Source organism: Staurois parvus, unplaced genomic scaffold, assembly GCF_062004578.1.
Source record: "Staurois parvus isolate SC_StPar_1 unplaced genomic scaffold, SC_StPar_1.0 ptg000394l, whole genome shotgun sequence".
NCBI lineage: Eukaryota > Metazoa > Chordata > Amphibia > Anura > Ranidae > Staurois > Staurois parvus.
In genome coordinates, this window is record NW_028318190.1 from 3756604 (window position 1) to 3771974 (window position 15371).

General features: G+C 44.3%; 1 long non-coding RNA gene across 1 annotated transcript; it reads right to left on the minus strand.

Moving 5' to 3' along the window:
* Window positions 1-327: 327 nt before the first annotated feature.
* Window positions 328-14609, minus strand: LOC149455411 (uncharacterized). The gene is made up of 2 exons (XR_016314058.1): window positions 13833-14609; window positions 328-489 (listed from the first exon to the last, which is right to left on the minus strand). It is a non-coding gene; the product is annotated as an uncharacterized LOC149455411 (long non-coding RNA).
* Window positions 14610-15371: the final 762 nt, after the last annotated feature.

Sequence of the window (15371 nt, forward strand, 5' to 3'; positions counted from 1 at the left end):
CATACTAGGTATGTGATCCAGCGTGGGAGAACCACCTTGCCTCCACACATGTAAGTGATGCGGTCAGCAAGCGGTTAAATGGGTAAGCATTGTGAGGTTTTTTTTTTTGTTCAACCGGCAAGCTGAACGAAAAAAGCCTCACAGGTTTCTGGATACACAATAGCAATATGGATGCAGAAATCTTCCCCGCTGTACTATTGTATTCTGCCAGTGGGGATTCCCTCAGAATACACTGATCAGCGCTGCAGTCATTTCCAAAATGGATTACATTCATTTTTTCCCTCAACATTCTACAAACAATACCCCATAATGACAACGTAAAAGAAGTTCGTTATAAAATCTTTGCAATTTATTACAAATAAAAAATGAAATAAAACACATGTATATAAGTATTCATAACCTTTGCCATGACACTGAAAATTGAGCTCTGGTGCATCCTGTTCCCACTTATTATCCTTGAGTTGTTTCCTCAACTTGATTGAAGTCCACCTGTGGAAAATTCAGTTGATTAGACATGATTAAGAAAGGCATAAATCTGTCTATATAAGGTCCCACAGTTAACAGTGCATGTCAGAGTACAAACCAAACCATGAAGTCCAAGGAATTGTCTGTAGACCTCCGAGACAGGACTGTATCAAGGCACAGATCTGAGGAAGGGTACAGAAAAATTTGTGCAGCATTGAAGGTCCCAGTGGCCTCCATCATCCGTAAATGGAAGTGGTTTGGAACCACAAGGAATCTTCCTAGAGCGGGCCGCCCGTCCAAAGTGTGTGATCGAGGGAGAACGGACTTAGCTAGAGAGGTAACCAAGCACCCTGAAAGAGCTCTAGCGTTTCTCTGTGGAGAGAAGAGAACCTCCCAGAAGAACAACTATCTCTGCAGCACTCCACCAATCAGGCCTGTATGGTAGAGTGGCCAGTAAAAGGCATATGGCAGCCCACCTGGAGTTTGCCAAAAGGCACCTGAAGGAGTCTCAGACCATGAGAAACAAAACTCTCTGGTCTGATGAAACAAAGATTGAACTCTTTGGCCTGAATGCCAACCGTCATGTCTGCAGGAAACTAGGCACCACTCACCACCTGGACAATACCATCCTTACAGTGAAGCATGGTGGTGGCAGCATGTGGGGATGTTTTTCAGAGGCACAAACTGGGAGACTAGTCAGGATTGAAGGAATGATGAATGCAGCCATGTACAGAGGCATCCTTGATGAAAACCTGTTTCAGAGCACTCTGGACTTTAGACAGTTCATCTTTCAACAGGACAACGAGCAAAAGAAAATATAACAAAGGAGTGGCTACGGGCCAACTCTATGAATATTCTGGAGTCGCCCAGCCAGAGCTCAGACTTAAAACTGATTGAACATCTCTGGAGAGATCTGGAAATGGCTGTGCACTGACCTTTGAAAGGTACTTGAAAGAAGAATGGGAGAAATTGCCCAAAAATAGGTGTGCTAAGCTTCTAGCATCATACTCAAAACGACTTGAGGCTGTAATTGGTGCTAAAGGTGCTTCAGCAAAGTATTGAGCAAAGGCTGTGAATACTTACAGTATGCACATGTGTTTTTTTGTTTTTTATTTTTAATAAATTGCATAGATTTTAAAACCAACTTCTTTCTCATTGTCATTATGGGGTATTGTTTGTAGAATGTTGAGGAAAAAAATTAATTTAATCCGTTTTGGAATAAGGCTGTAACATAACAAAATGAGGCAAAAGTTAAGTGCGGTGAATACTTTCTGGATGCACTGTATGGTTTGTCACAACTGTCACATTTGCTGGACAGCTTGGTGTGCATCTCAGTGTGGAAAACAATATAAATAACATTATGTGAAAAAAAATAAAAGGAACACTTTAAAAACACATCAGATTTCAATGGGGAAAAATATCATGCTGGATATCTATACTGATATGGACTGGGTAATGTGGTAGGAACGCAAGGATGCCCCTTCGTTTGATGGAAACAAAAATTATCAACCTACAGAGGAGTGAATTGAAAGACACCCCTGAAAATCAAAATGAAAAAATTATACAGCAGGCTGGTCCATTTTGCTGAATTTTCATTGCAGTAACTCAGAATGGTACCCAGTAAGTTGTATGGCCCCCACATGCTTGTATGCATGCCTGACAACATCGGGGCATGTTCTTAATGAGACGACGGATGGTGTCCTGGGGTATCACTGAGTTCCTGGACAGTCTGAGGTGCAACTTGGAGGTGTCGGATGGACTGAAACATGATATCCCAGAGGTGTTCTAATGGATTTAGGTCAGGCGAGCATGGGGGGCCATTCAATGGTATAAATTCCTTAATCCTCCAGGAACTGCCTGCATACTCTCGCCACATGAGGCCGGACATTGTCATGCACCAGGAGGAACCCAGGACATACTGCAACAGTGTAGGGTCTAACAATGGGTCCATGAATTTCATCCCGATACCTAATGGCAGTCAGGGTGCCATTGTCTAGCTTGTAGAGGTCTGTGCATCGCCCAATGGATATGCCTCCCCAGACCATCACTGACCCACCACCAAAATGTTCATGCTGAACGATGTTACAGGCAGCATAACGTTCTCCGTGGCTTCTCCAGACCCTTTCACCTCTGTCAAATGTGCTCAGGGTGAACCTGCTCTCATCTGTGAAAAGCACAGGGCACCAGTGGTGGACCTGCCAATGCTGGTGTGCAATGGTAAATGCCAATCGAGCTCTATGGTGTCAGGCAGTGAGCACAGGGCCCATTAGAGGACGTTGGGCCCTCAGGCCACACTCATGAAGTCTGTTTCTGATTGGTCAGAGACATTCACACCAGTGGCTTGCTGGAGGTCATTTTGTAGGGCTCTGGCAGTGCTCATCTTGTTTCTCCTTGCACAAAGGAGCAGATACCAGTCCTTCTGACTGGTTAAGGAACTTCTACGGCCCTGTCCAGCTCTCATAGAGTAACTTTCAGTCTCCTGGAATCCATGCTCTTGAGACTGTGCTGGGAGACACAGCAAACCTTCAGGCAATGGCACGTGTTGATGTGCCATCCTGGAGGAATTGGACTGCTTGTGCAACCTCTGTAGGGTCCAGGTATTGCCTCATGCTACCAGTAGTAACATTAACCCTAGCCAAATGCAAAACTAGTGAAAAACAGTCAGAAAAGATGACTAAGGAAAAAAATGTCAGTGGTCTCCACCTGTAAAACCATTCCTGTTTTGGGGATCGTCTCATTGTTACCCATCTAGTGCACCTGTTAATTTAATTAACACCAAAGCAGCTGAAACTGATTTACAAACCCCTCTGCTATTTAGCTGACCAGATCAATATCCCAGGAGTTTAATTGACTTGATTCTATACTCTGATTAAAAAGTGTTCCTTTAATTTTTTTGAGCAGTGTATATTCACAAATATTAGCTCCCTAAAGTTACTATAATAGAATATTTTTTTACTATAGTGGCCCTTTAACCGCTTTCCATCAGCCCTATAACAAATATACTGCTACAGGGCAGCACGGAGTGCAAAATCACATATATATACACGTGATTTTGCATTTCTAGGTAGGGGGCGTGCACCCTGCCCGCGCTGACATTCGTGGCCATGGCTGTCAATCACCAGTGATTACTCGGTGATTACCAGGCATCTCCGACGTGCTATTAGTACAGTGTCAGTGCTTTTTATTAGCACTGACTACTGTATTGGTGTCACTGGGGATGTCAGTGACACCAAGTCAGTTCCCCCAGTGTCAGAATGCCTGCCACAGTCTTGCTATAATTTGCTGATCACTGCCATTACTAGTAAAAATACAATTTAAAAAAATCCCTGTATATATACTGCCATTTGTAAACGCTATAACTTTCACGTAAACCTATTAATTTACACCTATTGGGATTTTTTTTAGCAAATACATGTAGCAGAATACAATTTGGCCTAAATTTATGATGAAATTTCATTTTTATAATTTTTTTACTGGACATGTTTATTAGCAAAAAATCACAAATATTGTTTTTTTTTCAAATTTGTTGGTCTTCTTTTTTTGTTTTTATAGCGCAAAAAATAAGTAACGCAGTGCCGTAACACAAAACATGGCCTGGCCAGGAAGGGGGGTAAATCCTCTGGAGGGCAAGTGGTTAGGATACATTTATATTGTATTTAGAATGTAGTTTACTAAATAAAAGCTAGCACCTCATTTATTGTGTGTTTAGCTTTAATTTTCATGTACAGTAGCTTCATACTGCGCTTTTCAGGGTGGTTCACCTTCAGCTAAAGATTTCTGGCAAACACCAAGGTGTTTTATATCACCATAGGCACTCATTCATCTCTGGTGTGAGTTGGCAATGCACACTGCAATTCAGCAAACAAAAGCAGAGTTTTAATACTAATGCCATGTAAACTTAATGCAGAACTTTCAAAAGCTGGATGAGCCATATGGAACACAGTAAAATAATTACAATACGAAGCTTTCTTTTGTCTGCATAACAATTTTTACCTGTAGACTGTTCCCTCAAGAGACAAGAGAATATGTTCCATTTTGAAAGAATTTCTGTCTGCTTTGTGCACTAAACTTACTGTGACCTCTTACTGCCTTATTACATCTTGTTTTGTGTCCACTTCTACAAAATGTAACCACTTACTGTAAGTACTAACCTTTTTATAGCTCTGTTACAGAATGTCTATTATTCGCCATGCTCAGATGCAGGCACAGGACTCTTCAGCTCCACTTTCCCACAACTCCCTAGGTCCCTAGACAAATCTAGGGCAGATACGTTTCTCAGCTTACCTCCCTCAGCAGCGCTGAAAGGCCACACCTGATGAGGCAGAGGTATCTGGATAAGTTCAGTTTTCATTGTTCTGCAATGTATGCATGTGTTTCTGCCAACCTGAGCCTGCTTTGCATTATGGCTTCTAACTTGGCACCTGTTTACTAAAATGCAACTTACAGTGACTCCCTGTCTGACAATTCAGCCGATTACCTAGCTTGTGAAACCTCTTCATTACCAGGCATTTTTTCCAGTGTTACAATTACACAGCAGAGTGTACACAAATGAATATATATATATATAATTATTATTATAATACAGGATATATATAGCACCAACAGTTTGCTCAGCGCTTTACAATACAAAGGGAGACAATACAGCAGCAATACAGTTCAATACAAGAGGGTTAGGAGGGCCCTGCTCCTTGGAGCTTGCAATCTAAGACATATATATATATATATATATATATATATATATATATATATATATATATATACACAGGTGAAACTCAAAAAATTAGAATATCGTGCAAAAGTTCATTTATTTCAGTAATGCAACTTAGAAAGGGAAACTAATATATGAGATAGACTCATTACATGCAAAGCAAGATAGTTCAAGCCGTGATTTCTCATACTTGTGATGATTATGGCTTACAGCTCATGAAAACCCCAAATCCACAATCCTTTGCATGTAATGAGTCTATCTCATATATTAGTTTCACCTTTTAAGTTGCATTACTGAAATAAATGAACTTTTGCACGATATTCTAATTTTTCAAGTTTCACCTGTGTGTGTATATTTATATATATATATATATATATATATATATATATACATATACACAGTTATGTTCAAAATAATAGCAGTCAGACATCACTAACCTGATCAATCACTGTTTTTGGTAGAAATGATATTTCTACATGGCAAATAATTTACTAGCACTAGTAATAGAAATCCAACAGACCCAACAGTCATGACATGCATGCTGCTGATTCTGTGTAATTGAATCACTGATTGAATGGGGCATGTTCAAAATAATAGCAGTGTGGAGTTCTATTAGTGAGGTCATTCATTCTTTGAAAAACAGGTGGCAATTATTGCCCTTATTTAAGGAAGGAAGGCAGCAAATGTTGTACATGCTGGTTACAGTGCATTTCTCTCTGAAATTCTGAGGAAAATGGGTCGTTTCAGACATTGTTCAGAAGAACAGCGTACCTTGATTAAAAAGTTGATTGGAGAGGGGAAAACATATAAAGAAGTGCAGAAAATGATAGGCTGCTCAGCTAAAATGATCGCAAATGCTTTAAAATGGCAACCAAAACCTGAAAGGCGTGGAAGAAAGCAAAAAACTACCATTCGAATGGATAGAAGAATAGCCAAAATGGCAAGGACTCAGCCAACAATCAGCTCCAGGAAGATCAAAGAAGGTCTAAAGTTACCTGTGAGTACTGTTACAATTAGAAGACTCCTATGTGAAGCCAAGCTATCTGCAAGAAGCCCCCGCAAAGTCCCACTGTTGAAAAAAAGACGTGCTGAAGAGGTTACAATTTGCATCAGAGCACATTGACTGGCCTAAAGAGAAATGGCGCAACATTTTGTGGATTGATGAAAGTAAGATTGTTCTTTTTGGGTCTAGTGGCCGGAGACAGTTTGTCAGACGACCCCCAAACACTGAATTCAAGCCACAGTACACTGTGAAGACAGTGAAGCATGGTTGTGCAAGCATCATGATATGGGGATGTTTCTCATACAACGGTGTTGGGCCTATTTATCGCATACCAGGGATCATGGATCAGTTTGAATACATCATAACACTTGAAGAGGTCATGCTGCCTTATGCTGAAGAGGAAATGCCCTTGAAATGGGTGTTCCAACAAGAGAACGACCCCAAACACACCAGTAAACATGCAACATGTTGGTTCCAGACCAGATTGATGTTATGGAGTGGCCAGCCAAATCCCCGGATCTTAATCCAATAGAAAACTTGTGGGGTGACATCAAAAATGCAGTTTCTGAGGCAAAACCAAGAAATAGAGAAGAACTGTGGAATGTAGTCCAATCATCCTGGGCTGGAATACCTGTTCACAGGTGCCAGAAGTTGGTTGACTCCATGCAACACAGATGTACAGCAGTTCTCAGAAACAGTGCTTATACAACTAAATATTCATTAAGTGATTCAAAGGAAAGCAAAATCTTCAAACATTTTTCAGTTTATATAGTGAATGTTTGAGTTTGTAAAGAAGAATACAAAAACTGCTATTTTTTTGAAGTCTAATATTCACTTTTCTGCAATTTTTTTAGAGGAACAACACAAATTTGATATATTTTTCTTCATGTTTTGATTTGGAATAGAATGTGTAGTGTTCCCAATGCATTTATGTGTATGGAAATAAAAGCTATTAGAAGCATTTTGAGCTTTATTCACTTTTTTCAACACACTGCTATTATTTTGAACACAACTGTATATACTGTATATATATATATTTTTTTCTAGCAGAACAGCATTCTGGCACCTCTGCCGCAGACAGTGTGGGAGGCGATTGGGAGCCTCTCTCTGTAGACCAACTAGAAGCTCATTTTGGCGCCAGTCAACTTGCTGTGTGAGAGCGAGGTGCAGCGCAAATGCAGATGATCGTTCTGTTGTGTGGGTAGCGTGCCTGTCCTCCTTCTCAGCCTCCTGACTGTTAACTGTGGTGTGCTGTGGAGGCAAGGTTAGTTTTCTGGTGATAATGCTGCTGAATGGGGCTTTGCATTGCACTTGGTGATGTAAGGCTTGGATGCAGCTGCTCTGCCATGGAAACCCATTCCATGAAGCTCTCTACGCACTGTTGTTGTGCTAACCTGAAGGCCACATGAATTTTGGAGGTCTTTAGCTATTGACTCTGCAGACAGTTGGCATCTTCTGCACTTCAGCATGCACTGACCCTGCTCTGTCATTCTACGTGGCCTACCACTTGGTGGCTGAGTTGCTGTTGTTCCCAGTTGCTTCCACTTTGTTATAATATCACTAACAGTTGACCGTGGAATATTTAGTAGTAAAGAAATGTCATGGATGGACTTATTGCACAGGTGGCAACCTATCACGGTACCACGCTTGAGTTCACTGAGCTCCTGAGAGCGACCCATTCTTTCACAAATGTTTGTAGAAGCAGTCTGCATGCCTATGTGCTTGATTTTATACACCTGTGGCCATGGAGGTGATTGAATCACCTGAATCCAATGATTTGGAGGGGTGTCCCAGTACTTTTGGCAATATAATGTGTGTGTATATATGTGTGTGTGTGTGTGTGTGTGTGTGTGTATGTGTGTGTAAAGTTACCCCGTAGGAGTTACCACTTTTAAATGGTTTACAGCAATATACACAGTTTGAATAACTAAGTAATGGTAACACAAGGTGAATAGCAATGCTTTAATACTGTCAGCAGACTGTAATTTACCCCTGTGCACCAATGGTGCCTAGTGAGAGTGCAGATCTGGTTGTGGGGGAGAGGCTTAGGAAAACCACCAGCTCCCTTGCAACCACTGGTGCAACTCAATGGGACACAATGAATGGCTTTTTAATTGGTGTATCTTTTGCTAGTAATTCGGGCCCTTTAAAGGTGAAGAGTGATGGAGAAGGACAAGTCAGCACAGAGAACTGGGGAGATGACAAAGCTAGGATTCCTCAATTGACTTGGCTTCACAGGTGTCGGCTAGCAGTGTCTTTGTACAACTGGGTAAAGCAAAAAAGTGGGCATCGTCCCTTTCACCAATCCTGGCACAGATGTGGTCTTGGACACTACAGGATGAGCTGAACAAGCCTTTTTCTCTCCACTGAAAAAGTAATGGGCCTACAGCAGTGTTTCTCAATTCCAGTCCTCATGGACCCCCAACAGGTCATGTTTTCAGGATTTCCATTATTTTGCACAGGTGATTTGATCAGTTTCACTGCCTTAGTAATTACCACAGCTGTTTCATCTGAGGGAAATCCTGAAAACATGACCTGTTGGGGGTCCATGAGGACTGGAGTTGAGAAACACTGGCCTACAGCAAGATGTCAGTGCACTGTCAGCCATGGCAGATGACACTGTGAAGGCTGAGAGGATTGCTGAATAGCAGGAAGTGACTGTGAGCACTCAGCGAGGCCATTTGTGGTGCAGCTGTGCAGATGAATAGGCTGTGTGTCACAGGCTGGGCTGCTGAGTCCTGATGCGGCTGAATGCAGAATGGTGGCATCCAACCATCTTCTATGCTCTTCCTGGGCCAAGAAAGTGAGCCTGCCAGATACAGTCAAATATATACTGTAGGCTTCCCCATAATCCCTTATTGATTTAGCTCGTCTGGGATTTGTAGTTCAAAAGGGGCTTTAACTCCTTGGCGCCGGTGCCTCCCAACCCTTTAAGGGAGTTATGACTATGGGGTTTAGGGTCATGTGATTGCCATGATTGGCTGTCACAGTAGTCACATGTTCGGAAAGCTCCTGATCGCTACTTGCTACCTTTCCATGAGGCGCCGGTAAATGTGCCGTGAGCGAGCAGGGTTCATGTTTGTTTACATTGGGTAATAGCCGCTGCCGAGAGGCTGCATATTTACGTGCCATCGGCGCAAAGGAATTAAGATACAGGGAGAAATGGCAATAGGACTACAGGTTCCAAGATCTGCTCTTTTACAGGAAGAATATAAGCAGGAAGTAATGTAACGTCCTGGGTCATTAGGAGGGAACTAAATAGCTTAAGGTTCAGTCTGATGATGTCCCCTTGAGTCCATTTTGCAGTAGCCAACACCTGGCTACATACAGTATATATGTAGAAAATATGTTTAGAAGTTCTGTTTTTGTAGATATATATATATATAGATATATATATTTGAAAGCCAGACAAGGCAGGGACACTGTGGATGGGACTTTGTATGTACCACTGAGAAATCAGACAAAAATAATAAACAAATCAATTTGTATTCCATAACAATAAAAACAGTAAGATACAAGACCCCAATTAAAAACAATAAATTCACAAATGCAGTTTGTCTTTCAGTATTAGGTGTACAGGACCAACGCATTTCACAAAGACAGGATGTGACATCACTTTCTGTTCGTCAAAACCAGAAGTGATGCCATTTTGTAGGAGGGAATGGTCAACCACAATGCCATTTTGGAGAGGGCCGTGGGCGGTGACCATGGGGAGCGGTGAATATTGGTCTATATAAAGATGGAGGTTTGTGGCAAGGAGATGCTGCTTGCGTGCTATATTGGAATCAAACGTGCTTTTCTTGGTGAAATGGATGGTATGTGAGATCTTTAAAGAATATGTAAACCCTTTGCTTTTTCTATTAAAATTGACCACACTAATCAGGAGAACACATTGTGGTCAGTTCTCTAGCTATGCTGGGAACTCAGTTGCTCTCCTCCAATGATCAGACTTGTTCTGACACACCTCCCCTGCAGAGCCATTCACTGGGAAGATTCGTATACTGCTGTTTCTACTCCCCAGCTCTTATGCAGCTGAGAACATAGGGAATGTGATCTCTTATAAACGAGGGGGAAAAAAAGGTATTGATAATGTCATTGATATCTATACACAAATGTTTTGCCATTTATTTATTTTTTAAACCAAATTGGTTGTTTTACAAGGTGAGGGTTTACAGTCACTTTAGCCTGTGAGCTATGAAAGCTGGGGTAATGGTTACTATCTTGTTTTGTCATATATATTTTTTGTGTCTTTTTTTTTCTCTTAGTCACTTACATGAAAGTGGTTTTACATTGAGATAGTTGACATAGGACAGAAGAGCATCCATATAGAATATGGAGTAAGATGGCCATCTTGAACCTAGCTATCCAAATGGATGTTTTGTTCTTATCCTATAAAAATTATATGTCTATATAAACCACAGTAGTAGCATATGGCAATATAGTTGTAGTCTTTTGGATTGAGTCCTGTTGGTGACCCCATAGAGTTGATGGTAAGTGAAGATACAGTTTTGGTGCTTCATAACATCTCTGCTATGTTCTGGGCTTGATACCAATATTTCTTCTATGTATCATTTTCTTTTATATATAATATATATCGCTGAAAGAACATTCATTTCTGTATATGATGTTCTGAGGAATAAGATCTACTATACAATTGGTGCTTGAAGGTAAATATACTGCTATCAGTATTTTATAATTTTTGATATGTGAGAGGGTCTCTCTGTCCCCATGTTGATCCCCCTCATAGGTGGCCCAGTTTTGAAGGGACATGTGGGATTTATGAGAGGGTATTGCTGTAGATTGTCTTTTTTTTCATATTGTATTGAATGTTGCTTATGCATTGTTTGAGATATATATATATATTTATTTAGTTTTTTTTTACATTTATTTTATGTACCGTATTTTCTGGCGTATAAGACGACTGGTCGTATAAGACGACCCCTACTTTTCCTGTTAAAATATAGGGTTTAGGCTATAAGACTACCCCTCTTCCAACGCACACCAAATAAAAATTAAAAAACATCAGATTTGATTTCAATATGGTATGGTATTTCAGTATGGTATTCCAATGATGGGGTGCTATTCCTCCCACTGACACCAATGATGGGGCACGATTCCTCGCTCTAACACCAATGATGGGGCACTATTCCTCCCACTGACACCAATGATGGGACACTATTGCCCCATCATTAGTGTCAGTGTGTGAGGAATAGTGTACCATCATTAGTGTCAGTGGGAGGAATAGTACTCCATCAGTGTCAGTGGGAGAAATAGTGCCCCATCATTGGTGTCAGTGGGAAGAATTATGCCCCATCATTGGTGTCAGTGGGTGGAATAGTGCCCCATCATTGGTGTCAGTGGGAAGAATTATGCCCCATCATTGGTGTCAGTGGGAGGAATAGTGCCCCATCATTGGTGTCAGTGGGAGGAATAGTGCCCCATCATTGGTGTCAGAGCGAGGAATCGTGCCCCATCATTGTTGTCAGTGGGAGGAATAGCGCCCCATCATTGGCGTCAGAGTGAGGAATTGTGCCCCATCATTGGTGTCAGTGGGAGGAATAGCACCCCATCATTGGTGTCAGTGGGAGGAATAGCACCCCATCATTGGTGTCAGTGGGAGGAATAGTGCCCCATGATTGGTGTCAGAGCGAGGAATCGTGCCCCATCATTGGTGTCAGTGGGAGGAATAGTGCCCCATCATTGGTGTCAGTGGGAGGAACAGTGCCCCATCATTGGTATCAGTGGGAGGAATAGTGCCCCATCATTGGTATCAGTGGGGGGAATAGTGCCCCATCTTTGGTGTCAGTGGGAGGAATCGTGCCCCATCTTTGGTGTCCGTGGGAGGAATAGTGCCCCATCATTGGTGTCAGTGGGAGGAACAGTGCCCCATCATTGGTGTCAGTAGAAGGAATCGTGCCCAGTCATTGGTGTCAGTGGGAGGAATAGTGCCACATCATTGGTGTCAGCGGGAGGAATAGTGTCCCAACATTGGTGTCAGTGGGAGGAATAGTACCCCATCGTTGGTGTCAGTGGGGGAAGGAATAGTGTTCCATCGTTGGTGTCAGTGGGGGGAGGAATAGTGCCCCATCGTTGGTGTTAGTGGGGGGAGGAATAGTGCCCCATCGTTGGTGTCAGTGGGGGGGGAGGAATAGTGCCCCATCGTTGGTGTCAGTGGGGGGGAGGAATAGTGCCCCATCGTTGGTGTCAGTGGGGGGGAGGAATAGTGCCCCATCATTAGTATCAGTGACACCAATGATGGGGCACTATTCCTCCCACTGACACCAATGACACTTGACTGACCCCTGTTCCAGCATGGTGCTGCTGCAGCCAGCATACGTGGTTGCAGCAGCATCATCTGCACGGCACACTTACCGTCAGCTCCCTCACTCGATGTTCGCGGGGCTGCTCGCAGGTGATTGGCCGCCTGTGTGCCTTTCCTGGCACCCAATCACCGGTGAGGAGGCGGAGCTGAGCGGCCGCGCGAACATCGAGTAAGGGAGCGGCCAAACTGAATGAAGGAGCAGCCGCACTTCCTGGACTGGATCGTTGTGGGACTGGGACCGGAGCCAGGTAAGAAATAGCAGCCCCCTGCCAGCTCCTGTACTTAGTGTCCCTTCCATTGGAAGGGGGGGGCAGCGGCACCGCGCCGCCCCCCTAATAAGTGCCGCCCTGACACCGGCTCGGAAGTGTCAGCACGCCGTATACCGGCGTATAAGACGACCCCCGACTTTTGAGAAGATTTTCATGGGTTAAAAAGTCGTCTTATACGCTGGAAAATCCGGTACATATTGTTTATAGTTTAGTTTATGTTTGTAGAATGTACAATTCACGATATAGAATGTGCAATTAAGGAATGAATCCTGAAGAAGCGAACCCTTGGTGAAAAGTGTTGGTCCCACGTGCCTTAGTACTGCAAGACGAACTGTACTTGCCTTTAATTACTTAGTGGCACATACAAAGTCCCATCCATGATCTTGCCTTGCCTAGCATTAAAACAAGGGTTTTGTTATATACTCATGGCTTTTTTCAACGGGAATGCGGGGAAATGCAGTTCCCGCACCTCCAGCACTGAATGTATGTAATGGCAAGGGGTGCTGGGATGTGCTGGAAGGTGTGTTGAATCTGGCTGCTGGGGGATTTATTGTCACTGGAGTGGATCTGTTTTTGCATGGTGGTCTATTGTTGCTGGGGAGGTCTATTGTAGCTGGAAGGGATCTGCTGTTGAGGGATGGGTCTGTTGTTGTTGGCTGCTGAAGAGTCTATAGATGCTGGTTGCTGCTGGGAGATCTGTTGTTGCTGCTGGGGGTCTACTGTTGGGTGGTATTTTGCTGCTTGGGAGGTATATTGCTGCTAAATTACATAGCACTACAAAATGATACTTGACTGTGTTTTCTATATAAGGAGCGGTACAATGGCCGAATCTAGGCGGGTGCTGGGGTGGGCTATGCCCCCCCAAATTTCAGCTGCGCCCCCCCCAGGCAGACTTTATCCAAGAGAAGCTGTCTGCAGCGGCTCACATAGCCCAGACAGCACACTCCTCCCTTCTCTTCCCTGCATGAACAGGAGAGGACAGAGATCAATGTACACTGCCTCCTCTCACCCCTCTCCTCCTGTCTGCCCCGCCCACACTCCAACTCCTAACCAGTTGTCACGTACCTGGTGTGTGAGGCCAATGGAGAGAGGGCTTCCCTTGCGGCTAAGTTCCAGACTCCCCTGAGAGTGGGACAGCAGGAGTCAGTCCCAAAGTGGCACAGGTTGCCTGTAGGAGTGCTGGTTGGTGGTCCACCCAGGAGCACAGCTGATGCACTGAGATGGGATCTGCAGACAGGTGGTGCCTGTGCGAGCTATGCAAGCCTTCCGGGAAACAGAGGATCACAGGATAACCAGTTCAAAGCCGAGGTCAGGTACCAGGTGGGAATCAGAGCAGACGTAGTCAGATGGGATAGCCGAGGTCATACATAGAGGAGCAAAGAGGGAATATCCGTTAGCAAAGCCGAGGTCAGATCAGGGGTTAAGCAGAGCAGACAGGTCCAAGACCAAGCCGAGTCGGTATCAGGAAATCACAGATCACAATAGCACAGGAAACAGGAACAAGGTACTGGGAAGCCAGAGATCAACCAGCACTTGAGAATAGTGCAGGGCTTCCTTATAAGGGCAGTTTGCCGCCAAATTTGAGCCGATGTGAACTTCTGCGGCCATGCACGGTACTGGCAGGGGTGCCAGGTCTCCTAACACCTCTGCCGAGGACAGAGCCCTAACACCAGTGCTAAGCCTGGGAAGATGTGTGGGTGGGAAATTGCAAGCACTGTAGCTGACAACTACATCGTGGCTGCAAGATAGATTCCTCTGCCTGAGCCTGCAGACCAACCTGGGTGAGTGAGCTGAGCTCTGCACTACAGCTGAACTCTCCCCATCTTCCTCCTTCTCTCCCTCCTCCATCTCCCTCCTTCTTCTACCCCCCTCCATCTCCCTCCGTCTTCTCCTCCATCGCCCTCTTTCTTCTCTACCCCCTCCATCTCCCTCTTTCTTCTCTTCCCCCTCCATTTCCCTCCTTCTCTCTCCCCTCCATTTCCCCCCTTCTTCTCTCCCCCCTCCAACTCCCTCCTTCTTTTCTCTGTCCATCTTCCTCCTTCTTCTTTCCCCCCTCCATTTCCCTCCTTCTTCTCTCCCCTCTCCCTCCTTCTTCTCTCCCCTCTCCATTTCCCTCCTTCATCTCTCCCCCCTCCAGCTCCCTCCTTCTTCTCTTCTCCATCTCTCCTTCTTCTGTCCTCCCTCCATCTCCGTCCTTCTCTTCACCCTCCATCTCCATCCTTCTTCTCTCCACCCTCCATCTCCCTCCTTCTTCTCACCCTCCATCTCCCTCCTTATTCTCTCCCCTCTCCATCTCCCTCCTTCCTCTCTCCCCCTTCCATCTCCTTCCTTCCTCTCTCCCCCCTCCATCTCCTTCCTTCTTCTCTCCCCCCTCCATCTCATTCCTTCTTCTCTCCACCCTCTATCCATTCTCCTTCTCTCTCCCCTCTATCTCCCTCCTTCTCTCCCCTTTCATCTCCCTCCTTCTCTACCCCCTCCCTATCTCCCTCCTTCTCTCCCCCCTCCTTCTCTCCCCCCTCCAAATCCACCCTCCTTCTCTCCCCCCTTCATCTCCCCCCTCCATTGCCTCCCTTCCCTCCCACTCCATCTACCCCTCCTTCTCTC